Raw genomic sequence first — 8,161 nt, 5'->3', positions numbered from 1 at the left:
CTTTGCTTCAAAAAACCCACATGTCCTCCTCTAAAAGACTCAGGAGTGCTAACCCTTTAATCCTCAGAGCGTTTACTGCTGTTCAGCGTTTGCGCTGGTACAGAACCAAGAGCCCAGGGCAGGGCCCAGTTTTATGAGATGCTACGCAGAGAAAGACAGTTCCTGACTCAGGAATTTGCAAGCCAAAAAAGGTAGCCAGAAAGAAGGAGAAGAGACAAATAAATAGGTCAGGCCAGGTGCAAGAAGGATGCAGGTGCTCAAAATAGTGTAAATACATACCTTGTATGTCAAGATCTGCTGGGTGTAATTCGCGGTGTAATTTCCTTCATTATTACAATGGGGAAACTGAGGGAGAGAGTTACAGTGGCTGAGTAATTTTCCAAGGGAGGCACAGTCTCTGAGGTGCAACTACTGCTGTGTGGTGATAACAAACAGGATTGGATTTCGGAAGAGCCGTTCTCCAAGGTCTGCAATAAGACTGCTGGGTCAGGGATTCCCAAACAACGATATTCACATCTCAGTGAGACAGGACACAGCTCGGCACAGAGCCAAGAGCTACTACTGCCCATGATGGTGTCTGCTGCCGCTGTTAGTGGGGGTATTTGGCAAGAAAGGTTTGTGGACCTTAAATTAAACTGTCTCTTGTAAGCAGAAGGCTGAAACTTCCTACCATAACTAGTGACACTTCTATTTCACTTATCCTTCTTCAAAAGGTTTTAAAATGATCTTCTTACCACTAGATACACAAGCTACTAGCTACCAAGCAGAAACCCACTCCCTTCCTTTACTGGTTTCGTGAACCAAGTCATGATGCCTCGTTATCTGGCTTCCAGTGTGCACACAGCGCCTCCAGAAGTCAGCAACACTGGGAGGCAAGATTCAAAGCGTTTCTCATAGATCCTTTGGCTCTTTCACCTGAGGTGCCAGCTGCAATTCTCACTCTGCATTTTGCCTAGTCAGCAGTCAGTAGCCCACCTGCAAGTGCTGGGGCCAATTCGGAAATGATCCTAGATATGACTTTAAGTCAAGAAATAAACATGTTGCAAATTGCATAAACATGCCTGGCTATTGGATGGTATTCATCACAGCACTAGAAGTTGAGGTTCAAAGTTCTGTCTCCTAAAACTGGTTCGGTTAAAAGAAAAAAGCCCACGATGGATATCTACCCATTAAGGAAATTTTGCCACTTTCCTTTTTCTTCTGGTCCATCTGGAAGGATGACAGACTGACGTGTAGCCTCTCCAGGGCATTTCCCAAAAGGGGGGGCTATTCTCTCCTCCTTCTGTGATGCAATTTAACTAATACAAACACAGCAATACCGTGACTGACTCCAGTAAATCCCCGTTGATCTCAAGGCTTATTTTGGAAGAACTCAGTGCAGATCTTTTAGGTGAGATCCGAAAGTCATCTGAGCTATCTGATATGGGTCAAAAGCATAGCAGGGAATGTGCTAATGACTAAACTGCAAAGATGACTTCAGGGCAGTGCTTGATCCTTTGCCCTGGCCTCTCTCATTTATCAGAGCAAAATTTAAAAGAACACATACCTGCCACAGAAAATCATCCTGCAAAAAATCTCCCAATTAAATTAAATTAAATTTACCTGGCATAAATTCACCTGTCTCCAAAATTGGTCCTCATTCTTAAATCTTTGGACATACAGGGATTTTTAAATAAGATTACAGTTGAAGTGGAGGGTAGACAGTGATGACTTTAAGTTTTTACTGAATTCATGCCAAATGATAGTATTGTACATAAGGTAAAGATGTCTAAGGAGGGCAAGAAGACTTTTTATTGGTATGAAAAAAGAGAGAGGGTGAAGAAAGAGAAACTCTCTTTCTGATCTTCTTACTACTGCTTAATTGAGAAGGTTGGAGCCTGAGTCTTTAACTCCCATGAACTTCCCTTGTGAAAAAAATGAATTTATTTAAGAGGATAGAGAAAGAGAAAGGGGAAAATGTGTAAAATTCATTCTACAGTTTTTTTCATGACACAAAGATATCTGTAAACAAGGAAACATAACACTCTGTAAGACACAGTCTCACTGCTCCTGAGCCAAGTGCTATGTGGCAAGGTCATGTCACACTGACTGTTGTGCTCCTGAAACAGGCATTTTACTGAAGTTTTGTACGTCCTACCCAGTGCACCAGAGCTGGAGAAACACGTGGGCCAGTCTTTATGCAGACTAACTAAAAATTCCATGCTGAACAATTTTCTTTTTCTCACTCAGAGAAGATAATCTCACTCACGGTTGTGTAAACCACAAGCCCTTCCAGGAGACATTTCAATATTATTATCATCAAGGTACATTTGGGCTTCTTTAGTTGTCTTACAGACTTGAGTTTCCAGTGAATATGCCTTACTCTGATATTCCTTAAACACAGCACATGAACCCTGCTGTGAGACATCCACTCTATCAGTTCTCCCATCCATTGCCCTTTACTCTCCCAGCTCTGTGTCTTACTCCTCTCCCATGAACTGCTTGCCTGCATCTTCCTGCTTGTTTGCTCAGCAGTAGTTCACTAATATGTGATAAACACTAAATAATAACAAGCCATAGTTTACTAACATGCCCTAGGGACCTGCCATATATTTCCCCAGATCTGGTGTTTCATACTTCTAAGCCAAAACGCGAGATACAGAAAATTTATTTCAATCAGCTATCAGGATTCCCATTTCAATTCTTGTTTCTATGTTCTGAGCACAGAGTGATGAGCACAGAGATGTGCTCAGGGACAAGTGAAAAAGTGCTGGTCCACAATATCTCTGAGGTGTGTTATCATTTCTTAGGACAGTTTGCAGCACAAGGGGTGGAAGAAAGTTTCAGTCCTCACAAGGTTTGCTTTTACTTGCCTGCTCCATGGCAATGTTATATGAAATAATGTATGAAATAATATGAACGAGAATGTTTCTTCACAGTTCACAGATATCATGAGACAATCCCAGTGATGGATAAGGCTGACTTTTGGGAGAATAATTCTATTTATACAGTGCTAGCTGACCATGTAATGAGGACTAACCAAAAGCTCTGCATTGGAAAGGATATGAGCTGGGTTCTGCTGGAGACCTGTGCGATGTTGGGGAAGATGCATCTCTTCAGTGAACCTGGTATCCTCAGCTGTACATTATGACAGTACTTCCTTTTTCTGCGTCTTTATTCAGACTGTTATTTGCCCTGTGAGAGGAACTGTCTTTTGCCATGTATTCTCTGTGACTTAGCTCTAGGTGTCTACCCCAGCCGCATTGCCACAAGATAGCAGTTTAATACAAACACTTTGGTTCAAGTAGTGGCTCTCTTATGTCAGGAGGAGAGATGTACAGGCACAGAACCAAATCTGCCTTTTGACCTCCCCTGAAACGTAATGGATTACTGTTAGAAGAATTATATCCTGTCCTCCTGCTTCTCTTCCTAACATGTACACTCCCTCTTGACTGTGGATCATTAGACACTCCAGACATCCTATACACGTACCGTAACACTCGTGAGGTCTCGCATCAAGCTAACAAGCAAATTACCCGTGACGGTCCTGGCCAAACTCCTGATACAGGTTCTGAAACACAATGACACGTTCACTCTTTCTTTCTCCCTTGTAAAATCAATTAGACTTACACTTTAAATAGGCAAGTGGTCAAAAATAAGTATTTTCCCAGATTGTCCAGGTCCTGGGAAGTGGTGCTGAGGAGAGTCTTTCTGCTGCTATCTATTGTTGAAAGAAAGTTGAGTTGCACTGGGTTTATAAATCATCAAACACAGATAAATATTTTTAAATAATCTCTGAACAACTGACAGTCTCTTTACCATGCAAGCTGTATTTAACATCCTATATTCTGCAAATCAGGTCTTTCTAAATTTGCTAAGGTGACAAGTCATTGCTAGAATGTGTTGAACTCAGTTACAGGAGTACATGAGGTGACTGATGTAATTGAGCAAGATGCATTGGCCTTGGAAATGCATAAAAATACAGTTTGCTGAAAGCCATGGCTACCAGGGCCACAGATTGAAAAACAACTAGTAAATTTATAAAGACAGTTACATTAGAACCTTCCATATTTGCATACCATTAATTGGCATGCTGTACAAATTGCACATCCTGTCCCCCTTCCCCAAGTCCTAAAAGGTTTTCCCAGTTTCTTAGCATTGCAGCAGGGTTTCCTCACTAAGACTTCATGCAATTCAGCTGCTAGTACAGAATTAGTACCATTTTGCAGATAAGTGATCAAAGCGTGTTCTGTGATTCATTGTTCTTTACAGTGTTCGCTCATTTATATCTCACTCCTCAAAAATCTGTAATTTGCCAGGGGTTTCCCATTCATTGATGCAAATTGAATGAGGCTGGGCTATAGAGGTTCATTGATTTTAAGTCAGGACTGCCAACACAAGACATTTATATATATCGAGCCAGGTCACATTTTGTGCAAGTGACTAAAAAATAACCCTTTTCCACTCTTTTTATTTGTCCTTTGAATTCTGAAACTTCAGTGGGTCACATTTTCAAGTCTCTCTTGAAAACAATGTGATGCTCTTGCAAAAAAAGACAAATGTCACTTCGAGATGTATTAGCAGGAATGCTGCATATAAGACAAGAGAGGTGATTATTCTGCTCTACTTGGCACTGGTGCAGCCTCAGCTGAAGTAGTGTATCCAGTTTTGGGCACTACATTTTAAGATAACTGTAGACAAATTGGAAACAAGCTAGAGAACTGCAGCAAAATGATAAGAGGTTCAGAAAACATGAACCTCTGAGAAAGGCTAAGAGAACTGGGATTGTTTAGTCTAGGAAGCAGAGACAGAAAGAAGATGATAACACTTTGCATATATGTAAAAATTATTTAAAGAAGGCAGAAATCAACTTTTTCCCCTTCTCTACAAAAGGTAGGGCACAACTGAATTTTATTTAATTAAATTTTAGGAAAAATATTCTAATAGCATAGCATCAGAACAGGCTTTTCAGAAACATGGAGATCTCCTTTATAGGAGGTTTTTAAGAACAGATTAGACAAACATCTGGTATGCATCAAACAGGCTGTGCTTAGTCCTGCTGCACTGCATTGTGGAATAACCTGCTGAAGTTACTTTCCGCTCCTCATTTCAAGAATTCTGGGATTCTATGCATGAAGGCAAGAAGTGGACATTTAAGAAGAAAAGAAATAAGAAAGATGAGACTGTAAAATAATGATTTACATTTGGGCCTTGGCTTTTCGTGTGAAATATTCAGTACTGTGAGAATCATGGTAAAATCTCAGAAGCTGGCAATAACCTAGATGACATGATGTGACCCTTTACTTGGACCTCATATATAGCACAGGCTACAGAATTTCCTCCTTGGGTGTCTCATTAAGCCCCATCATTCTGATTTTTCTAAATATATACATTAGAAAGATGTCTTATCTAGCTCTAAAAAGCGTTTACTTCTCCTTCTGAGAAAAAAAGATTCCACTACATTGCTTCCTACGTTGCTCCAAAGGCTAATTAGCTTCACTGTCAGAAATCTTCATTTTATTTCTACATATCCAGCTTTATCTGGCCTCTACTCAGCCTCATTAAGGTGGCTTCCACCAGCAGATGCTATTTGTATTTACAGACTTAGAGAAGGTCAGGTTACCACATGGCCTCTGATCAATCAGCTGGACTCTGCAACTGCTCTCTCATGGCAAGACTGTGTTTCTGTTTCTCTAATGACTGATTCTTGGAGTTCATATCTGACTACCAGCATTCAATACTCATTTATGCATAAAGCTACAATCACAAAAATGTGACAGGCAAAATAGGCTGGTTTGTGATGTATTATTATATCAATAAGGCACTTATACCTGTATTTATTATGATCATGAAATAGAATGCAATAGTAGAATATCTAATATTGTTAATTCTTTAGTATAACGTTGCCTAGCACACATAAATGGCTTTTCTCTCTTTCTGTCTCTTTCACATACACATATATCCATTAGTTTTGGTTACAGATAATGGTTTGAATCAGAATTTTCCCCAGTATTACATATTATAAGCAATATGAGCACAAATACAAATGTTTGTTTATACCCAGAGTGATGTAGTCTGATTTCCAGACCCACTGACTATTCTCTGCTCCTAGGAAGGGAGCAAGAACTGTGGATATTTGGGATTGTTGGGAATCAGATCGATCAATTCAATTTTCTAACACTAATTTGAGTGGTGAACCTTAAATTAGAGGTATTAAAGCTGCCTATGTCTGTTCTGGAAAATGTACCATCACTAACCAGTTTCTCTTACTAAAAACTGTATTCCTCCTGTAGATTCAGACAACCAAGCTAAAAGCTTTCTTTCCTGTCCTTGTCAACAAATCTTAGCCCAGAAGAACCCCCTTAATAAGGATCATGAAGCACTTTAGTATCTTTGCTGATTAAGACCCTGGACAGAAGGTGAGGTTACTAACTACGGATAATGCTGGAAGTAATTTTCCTGCTGACACTTGTCCACTGTCTAGGAAATAAAATGAGATCACCACAGCGTTTTAGAAAGACTGGCAAGATGCTCTTAGACAACTGTGCCTTTCAGTGACTAGGATCAGCCTTTGACAGATTTTAGCTAATTATCTAGAGTCAGAATTGGGCAATGTCTGGAATGGGTTTTGTCAGGGTTCTTTTTAAACTGGTCCCCAGTTTCTCTGCTGGATTCGCCATCTCCCAGACTGCAGGTTATTTGCATGTTAAATGAAATGAGATATTTTGTTGTATTTTGTTACACGAGTAACATTATAAGTTTCTTTTCTTTGTTGGATAGATCAACTCTTAGAATCAGATCCTGCTGGTACAAATACACGACTTCATACCCAGATTTGGCTTTGCTCTCGTACTCTGCAGATCTAGCTTTAGCATCCGTTGTTCTAGGGAACATTTCTTGTAGTCCATGAATTCATGAAAATCTTTGCAGGAGGCAAACATGATTGAGGTAGAGTCAAAGGAAAGACAATTCACTTCAGAAAGTTAAGGAGCATCTCTAAGAGCTGTTATAAGCAATGTGAGCCTTTCCATCTACAGAAACGTTACTTCCAAAACTTCTACAAAAAACACTGAATCCTTCTGCTGAGCCTCCAATCACTCTTACAAAACAAAGTGCTAAACTGTTGACTTCACTCTCAGTGTCAGGTCCAAGTGTCGGGTATCAGTCATTAAGTGCTAGTTACAAAGAAAATTTGGGCATGTCTCAAACTGTCAACTTTGTGCAAACTCAATATTTGTATTAATTGAGGTGAGAAGTGATTCACAGTCAGACAACTGCTGTTCCCTGTGTTCAGATCTGATGGGCAGCACTGGATTACGCTGTGCAGTAGCTGTAAAGGCAAGACGGGACAAGTACCAGCCCTTCAACTTTAAACTGTTTGGTGAGAGCTTTCGGGATATAAACCTGTTTCATGCTGTTATAGATGACTGCTTTTTTAATTAAACAGTAACATTAAATGAGTGGAAAAGCTTTTATTTAAAACAAAGGTTTACCAATTCTTTAAAAGAATACTGATAGAAGTAGGCCTGTCCTAGACTCACCTTACCCTAAAGTCAAGCTGCTCAAATCCAAAGCCTGACATAGTATGTTGACTGTGACTACATGCCCAAAAGATAAGGAGCTTTAGGTGAAATCAATAACACGCGTCTGTCCTGATGAGGCACAGGTACCATATAAAGTAGAAAGAAAGAACAACCACCTATATCTAGGGCTAGGCAGGCGTGAGTCACAAAGTGGAAAGACCGGTAAGAATAACTTACAATTTGCTCTTAGACATTACTATAAAAGGAGAGAGATAGCATGAGAGAAAACTGAGCCTGAAGTTTTTTCTCCATTTACACTTATTTGAATGAACTTGGAACAAACTGAACCCAATTCAAAGAGCACAGTGTGTCATGTCAGGTGCTAATTATGCTTTGGCTGTTTTCATATTGCTTGTACCTTTAAACATGTATGCCAAGCAGCTTCAAGTTGCAGTACATATAGTAGTTTTTTCATTCAGGATGAGTACTTGAAAGACAGATCAGAGGAGAATCATTAATTCCCAAAGAGTTGCAGAATGTCCATTGCTTGCCTGCTTTTTGAGAAATTATTAATATATCAGGTCCTTTTCCCAGCAGTAAGTGGAAGTAAACTCCAAAGTGTATAGGATAAGATGAGCAGAGATGGCATTTCTAAAGAG

Source organism: Rhea pennata, chromosome Z (genome assembly GCF_028389875.1).
Source record: "Rhea pennata isolate bPtePen1 chromosome Z, bPtePen1.pri, whole genome shotgun sequence".
Taxonomy (NCBI): Eukaryota; Metazoa; Chordata; class Aves; order Rheiformes; family Rheidae; genus Rhea; species Rhea pennata.
This window is presented reverse-complemented; position numbering follows the sequence as displayed.